The sequence below is a fragment of the Muntiacus reevesi genome, chromosome 5 (genome assembly GCF_963930625.1).
Source record: "Muntiacus reevesi chromosome 5, mMunRee1.1, whole genome shotgun sequence".
NCBI classification, from domain to species: domain Eukaryota; kingdom Metazoa; phylum Chordata; class Mammalia; order Artiodactyla; family Cervidae; genus Muntiacus; species Muntiacus reevesi.
The window spans coordinates 111,988,036-112,008,025 of record NC_089253.1 but is presented as its reverse complement, the minus strand read 5'-3'; the positions used below and the strand labels follow the sequence as shown (position 1 = coordinate 112,008,025).

The window sequence follows — 19,990 nt, the reverse complement described above, 5'->3', positions numbered from 1 at the left end:
ATTAACTGCTTTGGTTACAAGGAGATGGAAAAGGCATAAGAGAGAAAAAAAAAAAAAAAAAAAAGGCATAAGAGATGTGGAGACCAAAAAAAAAAAAAAAAAAACCTGTACTTATGGATAAATTAAAAATTCACCCCAGATACACAATAGAAATTGTTACATACTTTGTAATTAAATATTGATCGACTCCCATTCTCATACATAACTATTTCATACATCTCCTCTTCTCTTATTCTATTATTTGATGACCTTCCCTCCATTGTACTGGGAAGACAGAAGCAATCAATAGAGAACTTTCATAAACTCCCACTCCAATACCTATTTACTTCCAGTAATAGTAGCCACATGCCCTGCCTTCATGGTGAAGGAATCATTTCACTCACAGCTAAAGCTAGCTTCTCACCTGTGCCTAATCAAGGACACAGTTCCCGTGACCATCCCTTCTCTCCATTCCATTGTCAAAATTTTTCTTTTTACTGGATCATTTTCACCAGCAAACAGACTGGTTTATCTCCTACACCCCAAGTTTCTGCTCTGATGTGACCAACCAGAGAAAACCTCCATGACCACCTCATGTAAAGTACAGCCCTTTTGTAACTCTTTTCACACTGCTTCATTTTTACTACTAACACATAATCTCTGTGTTTTATCTGCTATTGTATTAAGCTCAAAATAGGCTTCCCAGATGGTGCTGGCAGTAAAGATGCAAGAGACGCGGATTCAAGGGTCAGTAAGACCCCATGAGGAGGACATGGCAACCTATTCCAGCATTCTTGCCTGGAAAATCCTATAGACAGAGAAGACTGACTGGCTATTGTCCATGGGGTTGCAAATAGTCAGACTCAACTGAGCACACACTACTACTTGGCTCAATATATCGTCCTAAACAAAAACAGCCCTCGCCGTAAGAGGAATTCCTGCCACATATATTTCCTTCAAGCACATATAAGTTTAAAGATAGAACTCTAAGCATGTTGTGTTTACAGTGTTAGACGTTATATTCTAAATTTTGGACTATATCCTACTTACGCTATCATGTCATCAATGTTTTTTTCAAAATCACAGCTTTTAATGACTGTGAAATATCCCTGTCTACATCCCATAATTTAGTCAAGGCATTTCTCCACTGTTGAACATTAACGTTCTTTCAAATCTTCCTCTATTTTAAAGATATAAATGCAAATCTATCATAGTATGATTATATCTATAATATATATTATATATTGTAGTCATTTTCCTCATGTTTCCTTAGCAGATATCAATAACTACAGGGCCAAGGAAATGAACTTTTAACCAGTATGTTTTGAGCAATGAGTAAGTGCTTAAACACCCTGCTAGGATTCAGGCATACAAAGATGAAGAAGCCAAACCGTCTTGTACTTAAGCAGCTCCTGCCTACAAAATGCAATCAAAGAAACAGCAGGGCAGCTTGGGAACATTTTGGGGTGGGAGGGTTTGTGATTCCACAGTCCATCAGAACCCAATAACAGTGAGTTCTTTCTCAAAATGAAAAGAATTACCTATAAGGTTTTATTCTAAACGCTGGAAATTCTATTTGATTCTCCTACTGTGGCTTTCCCTAGATTCCAAACAGTCTGTAATTTTGATACAGATACCCTGAGCACCAGAGGTCTCATCAGGGTCATACAAAACCAAGCATTAGAATTGTTTACGGTTTAGTCTGGACTACCTGAAGAATCTTTTCTTACACTGGATCCCACTCAATGCTTTTAGCTTTCAAACATCATTGATGGAATGAGTAGGAACCAAGCACCAACTGTTACAAATTACTTCTGAAATGGAGACACACTTTAAAATGTCACACATCAAAAATCACGTCATTAAACAGTAGGGGGCTGGACGCTGTAGTGACTTTCGAGAAGATAACAGCTATCAACTCCCAGAAATTTTATTGAGTTAGCAGGTCCTTCTATTTTTGCTGTAAGTGTTCCCTATCCTCTCTTACTGATAATGCATTTTCACAGCATCTAGTTTAACAGGTGATACTGTTCTTAAAAACTTGTATATGTGTATCCTCAGACTGTACCTATCTCCCAAATTTCAATTTTCTGTTTACAATTGCTTTTTAGATATCTACTTCTGATGTTTTACGGGATCTACAATTCAGTGCATCTACTATGGAACTCATTATATTTTCCTCAACCATATCATCCCTATTTTGGGTACTGCCTGCCGAGAGGTTTAGTTCAAATCCTGAGTCACCTCTGACCCCTCCCCTGCCTTCCTTCGGCTAATCAGTGGCCAAACCATTTTCCTTCTACATCCATTATGAATTTGTCCCCTCCCTTCCCCTTTACTTCCTACAATTCACTCTTCTTATCATTAATTGTATTACAAGTATAGCCTCCTATCTAATCTTCTGCTCTTCCGACCACCAAACTTTATATTTCCTGAAGTAAAGAGCTGCCTAGATCACATTCCTACTAAAATCTTTCTTTAACTACTGTGTTGGATCAAATTCTCTCTCTAGCTTGCTATCTCCTGATGTTCCCTCTCCAAAAACTGCTTCCTTGGTAACTAGACTTACCATGATAATCATCATGAAATATAGAGAAATATTAAATCACTATATTTTATAATAGGAATTATGTGGTAGATCAATTATATTTCAGAAACAAATGTACTTATAGAAAAAGAAATCAGATTGTGGTTACTAGAGGCACGGAGAGGGGGAACATAATGAAGGTAGTCAAAAGGTACCACCTTGCAATTATAAGTAAAATAAGTACTAGGAATGTAAGGTACAACATGGTAAATATAATCAACAGTGTTGTATGTTATATATGAAAGTTGTTGAGAGTAAACAGTTCTCATCACAGGGGAAAACATTTTTTTATTTCTCTGCTTTTACATCTCTTTGTGACCTTTGCACAAAGAAATATAAAACTAGAGATATCTCTCTGGTTTTGTCTCTCTTTTCACCTCTTTGCAACCCCATGGGGGGCAGCCTGCTAGGCTCTTCTGTCCATGGAATTCTCCAGGTGAGAATACTGGAGTGAATTGCCATTCCCTTCTCCAGGGATCAAACCCAGGTCTCCTGCATTGCAGGCAGATTCTTTATCACTGAGCCACCAGGGAAGCCCCTATACGGTGCTGTGTGTCATAATAATTATACTTCAGTAAAAGTGGAGGGAAAAAATTGTTTCTTTTAATCTATTTTCTATTCTTTAATCATGCCCCTTGCTTCACACCTTAATTCCTTTAGTATTTTCACTTAAATACTCTTTCTACTGTTCCACCTCAACCATCAAACATTCCTCACCAATGTATGCATGTCTAAAATCTCCCATTTTCCATAGGCTCTTTGATGGCAGTAATGGTGTGCTAAATCCTGAGTTCTCAGATCATAGCATTTGCTGACATACAGTAATTGCTGAGTAAATATTTGTCAGATTGAACTATTTTCCTTCCAAGTTTGAGATAATATGCCTTCCACTCTTGAAAATGTTCTCTTTTTTCCCATTCAGATGTACTTCCTCACTCACTCTTCAGATGGACTCTAATTTGCTCTCTTAACAATGTAACACACTTTCCATGGCATAACAGTTATTGGGGGGGTGGAATTATTGCATATAGCAAATGCCCTTTAATGAGCATTTGTGTAATAGGAAAGTGGGAAATAGCCACTGAGCACATTGGCAACTTTAGTATGTTGACTAGGAATAATTTATACTTGTAGCCAACTTTGCATATCAGTAATGAATATCGTGGACTACTCAAAAAGTTATTAGATTCCTATTGTATTTTCAGGCTTCCCTGATAGCTCAGTAGGTAAAGAATCTGCCTGCAATGCAGGAGAGCCCGGTTCAATTCCTGGATCGGGAAGATCCGCTGGAAAAGGGATAAGCTACCCACTTCAGTATTCTTGGGTGTCCCCCTGTGGCTCAAAGAATCCATCTGCAATGCAGGAGACCTGGGTTCGATCCCTGGATTGGGAAGATCCCCTGGAGAAGGGAATGGTTACCCACTCCAGTATTCTGGTCTGGAGAATTCCATGGACTGTATAGTCCATGGGGTTGCAGAGAGTCAGACATGACTGAATGACTTTCACTTTCACTGTATTTTCACAAGCTTAAGCAAAAAAAAAAAAGAAAGAAAGAAATTTCTCAGTTGCACTTGATATTGTGCACCTGAGTATAAATCACTATATAAATTATCCACTTCACAGCATTTGTTAAGTGGCCAAGTACACAACAATGCTGTATGGTAAATAACTCTAGTAGAGATGAAATTTTTTTTTTTTTTTCCTGTCATCTAGTATCAAGGGCCTAGGAGAAGTCATCTGTTGGTGGGCCAAACATCAGAATAGCTCAGTCATCTCCAGAGACACATACTAGGAATGGCAAGAATGATGAAAATGCTGTCCAGTTACTGAGCAAAGAACAATCTCTGAGCCACCTGACTTGCATTCAAATTTATCCTAAGAGGACCTCAGGATGTTCATTCCTTAGCATCATCCAGGAGTAGACTCTAGAGATTACTAGAATGCTTGGAAGTTTGCCTATCTCATTGTATAAGCAGGTTCCTGAAAAGAAAAATAAGTCTCTTTTCCAAAAGAAGTTAAAACGTTACAGCTTTAGAAAAGCCTCTGATACTTGAGTCTAATTTTCTGATCGTTTTAAATCATAAATAACCACTAAAATCAGCTATAAAAGGAAAACTCTGGTTCTGTGCTATCTATTATCATAACTTTCCTGGTGACTCAGACGGTAAGACATCTGCCTACATTGCAGGAGACCCAGGTTCAATCCCTGGGTCAGGAAGATCTCCTGCAGAAGGAAATGGCAACCCACTCCAATATTCTTGCCTGGAAAATCCCATGGATGGAGGAACCTGGCAGGCTACAGTAAATGGGGTCGCAAGAGTTGGACATGACTAGCAACTTCACTTTCACTTTCTTTTCACTATCATAACCACTAACCAGCCGTATGTGACTGAGCACTAAAAATATGGTTAGTGAAACAAAGGAACTGAATGTTTCAATTAATTTAAATTTAAAAACTGAAGAAGCACTAATTCTTTATCCTGATGATATGGTAAAATGATAACAAATTAAATATAATGGATTACATAGATTATTAAAATTATTTTCAACTGTTTTTTTTTTAATTACCTACGTGACTATTTTTGTTGGACAGCACTGCTTCAGAGTAATATGTTTGCTTTAGTTACGTAGGCTGCATTCTAGACTATTATTTATTTGTATAGACTATTATTTGTAAGGTTGTTGCTTTGACCAAAAAGTCTTCAATGAACTTTGCCTTTATGAAAAAGTTATCAAAAACAAAATTCAAGCTGCTTTAATTTACTAAGGTTTAGGAATCAAGCTAAAATCTACTCCAGAAATCTGTAAATCATTTGCTTCATTTAAAATATATGTGTTACATACACAAAAACTTTATAAATAAAATGTGTATATATTTATATAAATGTATAAAATATCTCAGAAACTTAACTCACAGGATTGCTAATACTGTTTCCCAAATAATTAACTGAACTTCTGATCATTAAATTTAGCTAAAAGGCAGATTTGTCAGAACAGGACTAGAGAGAACCATTGTCAAAAGGTGTAAGGTCCATGCTTATAAATAAGTCACACAAGTCATATACTCAGGTTAATTTGTGTCAAACTCATGTACAAATTATAAAATTAGGGCAATGGGATTATGACTGAACTATAAAAACAAACTGCTTTAAATTTCTAGTTCTAAACTTAAAGGTAGTCCTTTAAAAGTCTTAACGTTTTCTGTTTTTACCTGCATAACAAGCAAAAATCTAAAATAATATTCTATAAAACATTTACAATGGCGAAATTTAGAATTGATGAACATAAACCTATGAAAAGTCTCATTAATTTAACCGATACTTCTGTTGGTAATAAGACACTCTACTTGTATTAACTCAGTGGATATCAACTCTGCTCCAAGCACTGAGACAGCAGTGTCTCACACACTACGCTATTTACTCTCTACAGCAATTTATGAAGCAGAGATCATTTCTAGCACATTTATTGACAGAGCACTAAATCTTAAAAACCCCTCTCCCAGAATCACACAACCAGTAACTAAAAGAGCAGGGATCTGAACTCAGTTTTGCCTGGCCTGACAGTCTACACAGACTCCACTGAGGCATTTAATTTTCTTCATCAACTTCTGTGACTGCAAGTAGCTTATCAGAGCAACTGAAAAAGCAGCAGAAGAAAGATTTGTGTTCTCCTGATGCCCACAGAATATTGCGCTTTCTTCTATTACAACATTCGCTGGCTTGTATTTGTAATCTATCTGCTTCCTCCCACTAGATCACTGTTTCATGGGGAACTCAGTATTCCACTGTTGCTTGATGAATGAGTGGATAAACAAATGAGTAGTGGGGAAATGGGTGAATGAGACTGTACAAAGCAATCTTGACACAACCTACACATACTTACTTGCTATATTCAAGTCTGAGCTTACCCAAGCCTGGACCATCTCAATTCAAGTAATAAAATTCCAGAGCTAAGTCTCCTAAGAATGCAAGTGCCAAAAGTTGCTCTTTAACTAAGCAATACATACATGAATATGTATTGTAGTATGTAAAACTAACTCCCCTAAATCTCCCTTCTCCCCCATTTTCTCTCTCTCCCCCTCCCTCCCTGACATCCTCCACCCCTTCCCAACATTATAAGGTCAAATTTTATATTTATATATAAAAACAAACACAGCAATGTTTATGTATCACACATAAACCTGCATACATACATGAAAATGAAAGTTGTGATGGATATAAAGTTGCATAATGTGTTGAATTGCATAATTCCCTAAATATATGTAAGAAGAGCCTGATTCTGTTAACGTTGTGTTTTTATTTAAACTCTGAAACATAACTAATTTGTATTAGTAGGTTCATTCATCATTTTGTCTTTATAATTCTACTGATAGTTACAATTGATCAAGTTGCCAAAGACACAAAGAGAGAAAAAAAAAATCAGAAGCATGTGACATTTCACAGGAAACTACTCTTGAGATTAAAGGGGAAAAGAAAACTAACTTCAGAATTACACTGATAATTATGTTCAGAAAATAAATTATTGTCAAAAAAGATTAAATAAAAATGAATAGAAATCCTATCAGTCAAGGGAATAACAAAACAGATTACCATGTAGTCTTTTTTAAATACAAAACAGTGTGGAAGTAATACTGGAATAAACTGAACCTTTAAACCCTGACAGGAGTTAAAGAAAAATCAAGTCTCTGCCCAAAACCTAATGGGAAAATGCTCATCAAACAAAGGATCAGAGAAGGAAGAAGATTAATCTCAAAGCGTGCCTTTGCCCATACCTTATTACTTCTCTTCCAGATCATTTCAATTCTATTCTCATCATCTATTTTCAATAGATTAGTGTTTGTACCAATTGTTTTCCAGTTACGCCTAACTCTAAGCAACCAAAAAAAAAGAAAGAAACATTTTTGGTAGGTTCATTTCTGAGTCCAAAAGACTGCCCATTGGCATTGCAACATTTACACTTATTCTAACATGGCTACCATTTACTAAGCCTAGATTCAGAGTGGAATTGTATTCCTTTCACATGGAACACCCTTTGTTTTGAATGTCTTATTTGCACAGTTATCCCTTTATGTATAAAATTTTGGAATGAAACTCAGTTATAAACTGTACAAAAGTTTACAACCCTCAGTTCACTTTCTAAAAATACGGTTGTGTGATTCTATAACCAAGAAAACAGAATGTACATGTGGAAACCATTAAATTACATTGAATTTAATTTAAAGTTGCTTCCAAGCAAGTATGAAATAAATCAGAATGACTGTAGAATCCTAATGCACCAGTGACATTTGGTCTTCATCACTTATAGAAAATATGGCAGGGATGTACTAAGAGACAGAATATTTCAGAGTCCAGACTTCAAATCTCCATAATCAAAAAAAGAAGATGCCACATTCCAGGCAGTCCACCATGCTGCCTTTACTAGACTGAAGAAGACGGAATCCAAACCAAGCCATCAAAGAACTGCTGATCTCAGTTCCAGGAACACTGAAGCTTAACAACGACAACCATTTCCAGGCTTTCAGGTTACCACTCATCAATAGTAAGGGTCTAACTCTTTTGAAACTGATCTTTCCATTTATTGGAACTTATTTCATGTTGAGCCTTAAGAGGATATTCAGTTCACTTGCATTTAAACAATATATGGAATCTAAAAAATGGTACTGACGAACCGATTTGCATGCAGGGATACAGTGACAGATGTAGAGAACAGACTTGTGGACAGAGTGGGGGAAGGAGAGGGTGGGATGAATTGACAGAGTAGCATTGAAATATTTACACCACCATGTGTACAACAGATAACCAGTAGGAAGTAGCCTATAACACAGGGAGCTCAGCCTGGTGCTCTGTGATGACCTAGACGGGTGGGATAGGGGAGTGGGGAGGGAGAGGCTCAAGAAGGAGGGGATATATGTATACTAATGGCTGATTCATATTGTTGTATGGCAGAAATTAATAATACAACATTGTAAAGCACTTATCTCCTCCAATTAAAAATAAATTTTAAAAAATTTTTAAAAAATGTATACACCAGGCATTCAATATCTTGATTAATAAATCAGAAAATACTGTGTCTTCATACTTTAAAATATTTCAAAAGCTTCATAATTTACATGAATTATAATAGACCATGGTCCTTTCACATCTTCCCAGGTAGCACTAGTGGCAAAGAACCCACCTGCCAATGCAGGAGACATAAGAGGCCTGAGTTCAATCCTGGATCGGGAAGATCCCGTGGAGGAGAACACTGCAACCCACTCCAATATTCTTGCCTGGAGATCCCACAGACAGAGGAGCCTGGTGGGCTATAATCCACGGGGTTGCAAAGAGTTACACATGACTGAAGTCACTCAGCATGATACACATGGTCGTTTCAAGAGGGAAACAGCATGTAAGTAACCAAGCACAACAGAAGGACCACCACAGAGCTTCTCTTGATCGGAAGACATATAGACGTGTTCCGAGTTAGCTCTAGGCAAAAATCGAAAACTACAAAAATGATACCTTGGAATTCTCAGAATACACTTCAGTAATTCTCCTCTTCCCTGATACTTAGAGAATTCCCTCCTTTTCAAGCATTCTGTACGTTTCTATTGGGACCTTTTTCTTTTCCCATCAAATTAAGACACTGGCCTGGTTCCTGGTTGGAACAGGACTTCCCAGGCGGCTTCAGTGGTAAAGAATCTGCCTGTCATTGCAGGAGATACGGGTTCCATCCCTGGGTCAGGAAGATCCCCTGGAGAAGGGAAAGGCTACTCTTTCCAGTATTTTGGCCTGGAAAATCCCAAGAACTGGAGCCTGGCAGGCTACAGTCCATGAGGTGACAGAGTCAGACAAGGCTGAGTGGCTAAGCACCCACACACTCGTTGGAATGGATTCCTGGTCTCCTATGAGATGGCTTTCCTGTTTGCTCAGTGAGAAGGAGCCAGAGGAGGACGGGGCGCCGTCACAGAGGCCACGGTAGCTAATCATCTTTGCTTCTCTAAGGACTAGGCTTTCACCTCGCCTGCACTTCCTCAGGAAGGCCTTCTTCCTCCCTGGCTTCTCTCTGCTATGACCCTTCTCTACCGTTGGATTTCCCTGCTGGCTCAGACAGTAAGAGCGTCTACCTGCAATGCAGGAGACCTGGGTTGGGAAGATCCCTGGAGAAGGAAATGGCAACCCATTCCAGTACTCTTGCCTTGAAAATTCCATGGACGGAGGAGCCATGGACAGAGGCTACAGTCCATGGGGTCGCAGAGAGTCGGACATGACTGAGCCACTACACTTTCACTTTTCTCTACTGTTCCTCTGAATTTTTCAGGCTCTCCTTTCCCACTAAAATCTTTCTCTTCCTTTCTGCTCCAATACTCACATATGGATTTTTTGTTTTCAGCATAACTGACATTACTTTGGCTTCTGAGTAACTGAGGAAGTTGTACTGTTGTGATTCTTTTTACTTAAGGTGATAAAAATATATTTATACTGTGTATATTAGGTCGACAAAAAATTATCAATAGAATATATTTTTATTAATAAAATCATTATAATGTATGAATACTGCATTTATATGGAAGTTGAGATAGACAAGTTGTTATTAGAACAAGTAAGTAGTCACTAAGCAAGACTGGTGAACTAAGATCCAGATCATCTCAAAGGAAGAGACTAATACCTATAGACAGTAGCTACCTGGGGAGTTTGTTTTTCTTTAAATCAACATGAATATAGAAGAATGGAGACTTAAAGTTTATATACAGAAACCTGAGGGACTTAGCTGATGACTGGACCACTAACTGACAGTGGGATAGGCCTGCCTAAGAAAGTCCATATCAGCCTCGAACACCAACAGAGGGTCCCAGACTGCACACAGAAGCCCCACATATTAACATGTATATTATCTAGGGTGAAACAGATCACCAGCCCAGGCTGGATGCATGAGACAAGTGCTCGGGCCTGGTGCACTGGGAAGACCCAGAGGAATCGGGTGGAGAGGGAGATGGGAGGGGGGGATCGGGATGGGGAACACATGTAAATCCATGGCTGATTCATGTCAATGTATGGCAAAAACCACTACAATACTGTAAAATATTTAGCCTCCAACTAATAAAAATAAATGGGAAACAAAAAAAAGCCACAGGTATTGTCTGGTGAGGAAAGGCCAGTGCTATCAAATCTCTAACTGATGTTAGAGCTGCCTGGGGTACTGATAAGTTTCTGGAAGGGTTCCAAACAGCTGACGGTTTAATTGAGCAAATAATACTCAAAGTCAGTACCAAAACCAAGATTCCACAATTCTTGAGACTTTTTCAAGACCTAAGAAGAAAAAAGATGGCTTCCTGAGAACTGCTTCTGATCAAGTTGGATTGAGAAGATTAACTCTTTAATTTGATTAAAGAAATTAATTTTTAATTTAAAATCTTTAATTTTCCATTTTGTTGAAAGTGAAGTTTATAGTTTTTTTGTCTAGGAGTCTAGGCTTTAGATAATAAAACATTCTACCAAGAAAGGCATCTTTTTCCTCCATCTTTACCATCACCTCAAAACAGATAAGATCAGCTACAGTACTTATTGTGGGGAATAGAATAATCCTTTGGTTGGCTTAATAGCATGAATGGAATAAATCCAGGCATCACAGGTCAGTAGACTCTTCTTAAAAGTGTCATTTTTTCACAAGAATTTATAATATTTTACTCCACAATGACACATGCATTTACACTTAAGAATGTACCCCTACATGCACACTCCCAAAAGAATATCAAGAAAGGCCCCATTACAATCCACCCCCAACCCATGTTAAATATCTGCGTATTCTGCTTTGAAAAAGCAATCCAACAGTCAGAACATTCTTCTATACTCTCTGTCCTTCGAAGTTCATGCAAAAGATCATTAAGAAATCAGTCAACTATTTGCTTCTGGACAGGGTACTAGGATGGAAGGCTAGAAAGAGCCAATTATTCTCACTCAATGCCCATCTTTAGTCCCCATTCTTCACTTCCTAGAGATATAGGATTGTTTGTCCCTCAGAAAATGTAGTCCTCTAACAGAAAACTCCAGCATCAAACTAAAGTTTTAATAGATGCTTCAATCAGGCCCAAAGAAGCCTAACTCTAACAATAAAAATAATCAAAATCAGCTATGAACACAACTGCAGTATAAACATTACCTTTCAGTCTCTTAAAATGCACTCTGTTCTTGTGTCTCTACAAGGTGACTGCGAGGTTCCACTTAAATAAACTTACCACACTAAGTAGCAAGAAAACGTGCTGAGCAAAGGGAGTGATTTTCAATCTACAGTTAACTGTCATTTGCTGCTCAGTAAGTTTAGGTGAGCCAATTACTTAGAGTAACTGATGCAGAAGAGGAATTTTAAGTAAAACTGTTTCATGGAGAATGAGACAGGCCTACAACCTACATCTGTCTTTAATTCTTTACTTTCCTACTTTGAAGTAAAACACAAAGAGAAATTAAATAAATAAATGTTAATTTGATTAGCTTAATAAGGTTACTTAAACCAATATTTAGAAGGAAAGTAGCAAATTGAGAAAGGACACTGGCTCAGACATTAAACACTTCCACTTTGGAGACTGCTCTTGCTACTTGCCAGTTTGATGACATGAAGAAAACATGTTATCTCATACCTCAAAGCCTGAGTCTCTGAATTTGTAAATAGGAAGATTAATATTTGTGTGGGTTTGAATTGAGAAGGTGACTTTAATAAAACACATGTAAAATCTTTCACAACGCACACATTCCATAACTATTTTCCCTTCATGGTGGCATCACCTGAATAACTGTTGTCCCTTCATGGTGGAATCACTTGGATAATCATTGACCCTTCGTGGTGGAATCACTTGGATAATCGTTGACCCTGCGTGGTGGAATCACTTGGATAATCGTTGGCCCTTCATGGTGGAATTACTTAGATAACTGTTATCCCTTTATGGTAGAATTACTTGGACAACTTCTGTCCATTTAGAGTAGAATTATTTGGTGACTATCTTTTCTAAAAGACTGTTGGAGGACCAGAGACAGTAGTAGCAAGAGTAGCAACAATAACTAACATTTATTAAGCCCTTACTTTCAATCAGATGCTGTTCTACTATTCTTGCAGCTTTTACACATATCATGAGTTGCATATATTTGACTCCTGTCACTTTCTTCCCTAAATTAAACACGTCATTCCTCCTGTAAAAGTGCGTATATATACACTGATAAATATGCAGTTATAAGAAATGCATATTAAGAAAACTTAAATGGAAATAAAAACTGCTTTCTTCAGCTGAATCACATCCAACACCAAACATAAAAATCACACCTTTTATAACTCTACATTATATCCGTGTGTGTGTGTGCATGCTCAGTTATGTCTGATGCTTTGTAATACCCCATGGACTATAGTCTGCCAGGTTCCCCTGTCCATGGGATTTTGCAGGCAAGCATATTGGAGTGGGTTGCCATTCCCTTCTCCAGGGGATCTTTCTGACCAAGGATTGAACCTGTGTCTCCTAAGACTCCTGAATTGAAGGAGGATTCTTTACCCAGTGAGCCATCAGGAAGCCCATATTATATCTATGCTAACACATGATCCCTCCTGGGGATCTAGTCAATTCCCTCTCCTGGTTCTAGTCAATTTCTTTTCACTTTCTTAAATTTTTGGTTATATATCAGTTTTGCTTTTTAAATTCATATAGAAGACTTCTATAAATTTAGAAATGAAAAGGACACTTCTACATAGTAGCATGATTTGGAATACTTGAGATTAAATAAAATGTATACTGAATTGGCATCATCAATCAGCATTATCTCATCCTCAGTTTTAACAGTCTTTGCTTATCTGGCCACAGTTTTTCATATTCTCTGTTGGCAGTTAATTCTAACATCAACTGTTCCCATGCTACAGTAAAATATTTTCTCCCTTAACTTCAGTTTGTTTATTTACTCTTCTGTTCCAGTTAAAGAATGACAATAATTATACCAAACCCTAATTCATAACTCTATCTTGTTACTATGTGACAATGCTAGTCCACATATTTTTACTTATTCTTGCTTTTATTAAGGTCAATTTTACTTTGTTTTTTTGGAAAGAAACTGAGAGGTAGGAACATTTAATACAATTCATACAGTACATTTGTAATGGGTCTTCAGCACAGATTAATTGTGCAAGTAGATTCAATCTGCTTTTCTCTTAAGGAGAAAAATATGAAAACACAGGGGCCTCCATGGTGCTGTGCTCAGTCACTCAGTCATGTCCAACTCTTTCTGGGCCCATGGAATTTCCCAGGTGGACCCCACCAGGCTCCTCAGTCTACGGAATTTTCCAAGCGAGAATACTAGAGTGGAGTGCTACTTTCTACTCAAGGGAATCTTCCCAACCCACAGTTCAAACCCTTTTCTCTTGCATCTCTTGCACGGACAGAGGATTCTTAACCACTAGCACCACATGGGAAGTCCAAGAGTCCTCATATTTAACACTAAAAATGTTGACATAGTAAAGGTAAACCTTAATAGGCTTTCCTAGTGATTTAAAAAAAAATAGAAGAACAAACTGAAATTTGTTTGACATCAAAAAATTTTATGGTCAACTTTATTAAAAGACTTCTCAAAGAAAAATTAAATTTTATGTGAAGCATCTCAATTCTGGGGCTCAACAGTAGGACTATTTTATGTTTTTAACATTGCAAATGTGTTTGACTAATATGCTTTTTGCTCTATAAAATATTTGAATAAAAGAGTATCATTGAAAGCATATCATTATCCAATGTGATACAATACATTAACAAATAGAAAGATAAAAACCATATGATTATCTCAATAGATGCAGAGAAAACCTTTGACAAAATTGAACATCCATTTACAATTAAAAAAAAAAAAAACCTCGAGAAAGCAGGCACAAAAGGAGCATACCTCAACATAATAAAATCCATATATGATAAACCCACAGCAAATATCCTCAATGGTGAAAAATTGAAAGCATTTCCCCTAAAGTCAGGAACAAGACAAGAGTGTCCACTCTCACCACTACCATTCAACATAGTTTTGGAGTTTTAGCCACAGCAATCAGAGAAGAAAAGGAAATAAAAGGAATCCAGATTGGAAAAGAAGAAGTAAAACTCCCACTGTTTGTAGATGATATGATCCTCTACATAGAAAACCCTAAAGATACCACCAGAAAATTACTAGAGCTAATCAATGAAAATAGTAAAGTTGCAGGATATAAAATTACACAGAAATCCCTTGCATTCCTATACACTAACAATGAGAAAACAGAAAGAGAAATTAAGGAAACAATTCCATTCACCACTGCAACAAAAAGAATAAAATACTTTGGAATAAATCTACCTAAAGAAACAAAAGACCTATATAAGGAAAACTATAAAACAATGATGAAAGAAATCAAAGATGACACAAATAGATGACACAAATACCATGTTCATGGATTGGAAGAGTCAATATAGTGAAAATGAGTTTACTATCCAAAGTAATCTATAAATTCAATGCAATCCCTATCAAGCTACCAACAGTATTTTTCAGCGAACTAGAACAAATAATTTGACAATTTGTATGGAAATACAAAAAACCTCGAATAGCCAAAGCAATCTTGAGAAAGAAGAATGGAACTGGAGGGATCAACTTGCCTGACTTCAGACTATACTACAAAGCTACAGTCATCATGACAGTATGGTACTGGCACAAAGACAGAAATATAGATCAATGGAACAAAATAGAAAGCCCAGAGATAAATCCACACACCTATGGACACCTTATCTTTGACAAAGGAGGCAAGAGTATACAATGGAGCAAAGACAATCTCTTCAACAAGTGGTGCTGGGAAAACTGGTCAACCACTTGTAAAAGAATGAAATGAGAACACTTTCTAACACCATACACAAAATAAACTCAAAATGGATTAAAGATCTAAATGTAAGACCAGAAACTATAAAACTCCTAGAGGAGAACATAGGCAAAACACTCTCTGACATAAATGACAGCAGGATCCTCTATGACCCACCTCCCAGAGTAATGGAAATAAAAGCAAAAATAAACAAATGAGACCTAATGAAACTTAAAAGCTTTTGCACAATGAAGGCAACTATAAGCAAGGTGAAAAGACAGCCTTCAGAATGGGAGAAAATAATAGCAAACAAAGCAACTGACAAAGAATTAATCTCAAAAATATACAAGCAGCTCATGCAGCTCAATTCCAGAAAAATAAATGACACAATCAAAAAATGAGCCAAAGAACTAAACAGACAGTTCTCCAAAGAAGACATACAGATGGCTAACAAATATATGAAAAGATGTTCAACATCACTCATTATCAGAGAAATGCAAATCAAAACCACAATGAGGTACCATCTCACACCGGTCAGAATGGCTGCTATCAAAAAGTCTACAAACAATAAATTCTGGAGAGGGTGTGGAGAAAAGGGAACCTTCTTACACTGTTTGTGGGAATGCAAACTAGTATAGTCACTATGGAGAACAGTGTGGAGATTCCTTAAAAAACTGGAAATAGAACTGCCATATGACCCAGCAATACCACTTCTGGGCATACACACCGAGGAAACCAGAATTGAAAGAGACACGTGTACCCCAATGTTCATCGCAGCACTGTTTACAATAGCCTGGACATGGAAGCAACCTAGATGTCCATCAGCAGACGAATGGATAAGAAAGCTGTGGTACATATACACAATGGAATATTACTTAGCTATTAAAAAGAATGCATTTGAATCAGTTCTAATGAGGTAGATGAAACTGGAGCTTATTATATAGAGTGAAGTAAGTCAGAAAGAAAAACACCAATACAGTATATTAACACATACATATGGAATTTAGAAAGATGGTGATGATGATCCTATATGCGAGACAGCAAAAGAGACACAGATGTAAAGAACAGACTTTTGGACTCTGGGGGAGAAGGTGAGGGTGGGATGATTTGAGAGAATAACATTGAACCATGTATATTATCATATGTGAAATAGATCGCCAGTCCAAGTTCAATGAATGAGACAGGGTGCTAAGGACTGGTGCACTGGGATGATCCTGAGGGATGGGATGGGGAGGGAGGTGGGAGGGGGGTTCAGGATGGGGAACACATGTACACCCATGGGTGATTCATGTCAGTGTATGGCAAAAACCACCATAATAAAGTAATTAGTCTCCAATTAAAATAAATAAATTTTAAAAAGAAAGAAAAAAGAAATTATACAGAAAAAAATAAATTTCATAACAACAACAAAAAAAAGAAAGCATATCATTGTCAACACCATTTTCTAAAAATCAACAAGCTTTATAGCATCTTATAAGGAATGGGATCTGAGATAAGACTGCACTGCATATTCACAAGGATATTAACTGTCAAAGCTCTGTGTGATTTGAATACCATTGTTGTCATTTATAGTCTCTTCTTTTCCCAAGAGAGAAAGCTCAGATGCTTTCTGTACAAGTTACTTTTCTATACCCCAAATGAAAGAGGATGCAGGAAAATGAAATTAATGTTATATATTTAATGGTTTAAGTTTAGTGATTTCTCTTACATTTTTCTTGTAAAATTTTAAATAGCTTTTTCCTCAAGTTAATTACCCCTACAAGAAAAGTAGCTGACTCTGGTGAAAAGTTAATGGGCAATTATTTAATTTACTTCAAACTGAATTTCCTTTTCTTGTTTTCAAAACAATTAAATTATGAAAGGAATATTTTTAAAGGTTTCTTTTTAAAAAAAATCCAAGTTAATTTTAATAAAACAGTCATCCTTTTTGCTCTTCATATCAGTGATTTGGGGAGAATTACTAAAAATAGTAGAAGAGGAACCAAAAAAGGGTCTGGAAATTACACACACACAAACTTTAGTATCATACTAAAATTTTATGAAATTCGTGAATTTTAGTTTCTCAGAGTGGGTTATGAAATAAAATATTCTCTAAACAAACACTGAAGAGAAAACAAAATACATTCTTTAGCTCAGGGTTAAATAATGATGTAGCCTAGTGTCTTCATATTTGACCCTTACTTGATGAAAATTTTTGCCACTGATAAAAAAGGAATAATTCACCAGAATCTTTGAAAATAAAAATACTTCCATGATATCCAAGATGCTTATAACAGTGTCCAACTTTGAATGAAGAGAAAAAGTAAATATTTGATTCCTTCCCTGGCTAGTTCTAATTAAGCATCCTCTTGTATCTCAAGACAATGTAAAAATAAATCCTTAAGATGCAGCCAGTACAGAGGAAATCTCCAGAGAAACAGACACTAGCTTTCATTTCAGGGAAGGAAGGAAGATTATTTTCTTGAACAGAGACATTATGACTCTACAGAGTATCTATATCAAGTTCAGTTCCAGAGGTTGGCTGAGGAGGGCTCTGGGAAGGGAATCAATGGAGTATGATTAAGGATCATGACCCTCTCCACCCTGGAGACAAACAGAGCAAGGAGGATCTGAAGATCCCTTAGAACAAAAGAAGGGGAGAGGCAGGAAATGAGGAAGTGCCAGGTCTCAATGAGAATGTAGGCATTTGCATTCTGGCCAGCTTTCTAAGAATATATCCCAGCTGAATTCTTGCAGAGGGGAAAAGAAATGAATGCAGTAAATCTCTTCCAAACATTCTTTCAGTTAGAAACCTCCATTACATGGCCGTACTGAATCTTTACATTACAAAAAGTGATGATTAGATTTTTAAGTATCTTTTGTACCATCAGGTAAAGTCTGTATTGTATTTGATATAGTTTCACTGTTAAATATACATTTTTAAAAGAAGCTAAGCTCATATGACATTCATTTATTCAATAGCTATTTAAGTCCACTCTCCTGCAGACACTGATTCATCCCATGGTAGACCAGAGGCTCAATGAGAGCTGTAAGGCTCTTGCCCTCAGGAGTTCAGGAGTTCAAAATACCAGAATATAAAAATATAAACAATTAGGGTAATACAATTTTAAATTCCTGTGTTCCACATACAGGATAGAAATTTTTATGTAAATTTTCTTTCAAAGAATGTAGACATCCAAAGTGGAAAAGAATTTGCTATATCAGGGGATAGAAAAGTCAATTATAAATAAGTATTGAGATAATGACTGAAAAAGAATGATATGAGAAAGGAAATAGAGGATTAATGAGAGAAATTATCAGAAGAAATTTAATAAAAGAGAAAAATAGACAAGGGATAACTATAAAAACCTATTTAGACATTTATGAAACATAATCCAATTTAGTATGCAATTTAAAAATAGAGACAGGCACAATGAAAAAATCGTGATGGAATACATATTTGGAATGCCAAACTCCTGAGTTTTTTCACCCTATGCCCCAATATGCTCATACCATATATAGTTCCAAATGAAGTCATGCACTCGACAGTGAAACCAATTGAAGTATTAAACTTCAAACTCTAATTTGAACTGTTAATTTGTACACAGTGGTTTGTTCCTTCCTTCCTTCATTCATTCTTCCATTCTTTCTATATGAGCACATTCTATATGCCATGCATTTTACTAAGGGATTCAGTGATTAGCTAAATCAGACATAATCCTTCACTAAGAAATCCCAACTACTTTGTGACAGAAAGAGGCCATGAGATATGACCAATCCTGGAGGACAGGACAGGATTCTCTGAGGAAGTGGTATTCCAGATGAGATTTTGAAAACAGGATTTTAAACTCGATTAAAGAAGCACGGACATGAGGGCAAGATGAAGAATACGAACTTCCTACGCAAGGAGAGGAGAAGGAAATGGCAACCCACTCCAGTATTCCTGCCTAGTGCGCTACCATCCATGGGGTCACAAAAAGTCGGACACGACTGAGTGACTAACACACACACATGCAAGGAGAACAGCACATGCAAGGGCCCCACGGGGAGACAGGTGAGCATCCAGACACAGGAGACGCTATGCAAGACCCCTACAGCAGGTCTCAGGGCCCAAGGGAGAGAGTGGCTCCAGGAGGGGTTGACAGGTAGACAGTCCTCAGATCACTCAGGAAGACTTGGATGAAGTGAGGGTAGGAGGTGAGTAGACAGGGTATTAGAGGGGAATGTTGAGCAGCTTTTTTTTTTTTTAGATCTTTTGTCTGCCGGTCAAAGTAGAGAAAGGCCTAGAAAATCAAAGCAAGAATAAAAGCAGGGAAATCACTGAGAAGCTTTTCTGCATTAATTCAGCCTAAAGATACAATAATTGGGACTATGACATGCTAATATTAATGAATAAAAGTCAACTGATATAAAAATTATTTAGAAAGTTAAAAACCAAGATTTGATTAATGGTTGGGAGGGGAAAAGCCGTGTATATTAAGGATGATTCAGAATTTTGGTGAATAACCAGGATACTACAGACATAATTCACAAAGATAATAAACAGAAGACAAAGAACAAGGATTTAGAACCATATTAGGAGTAGAAAGAGAACATCTGTGAGTTTCACTTTGGAGTGCCATTGTGACACCCCAGAGA

The 19,990-nt window shown here is 36.9% G+C and overlaps 1 protein-coding gene across 6 annotated transcripts in view; it reads right to left on the bottom strand.

The window, feature by feature from the left end:
• Window positions 1-19,990, bottom strand: part of HMCN1 (hemicentin 1) — a 517,313-nt gene that overhangs the window by 377,907 nt on the left and 119,416 nt on the right. The window lies entirely within an intron of this gene.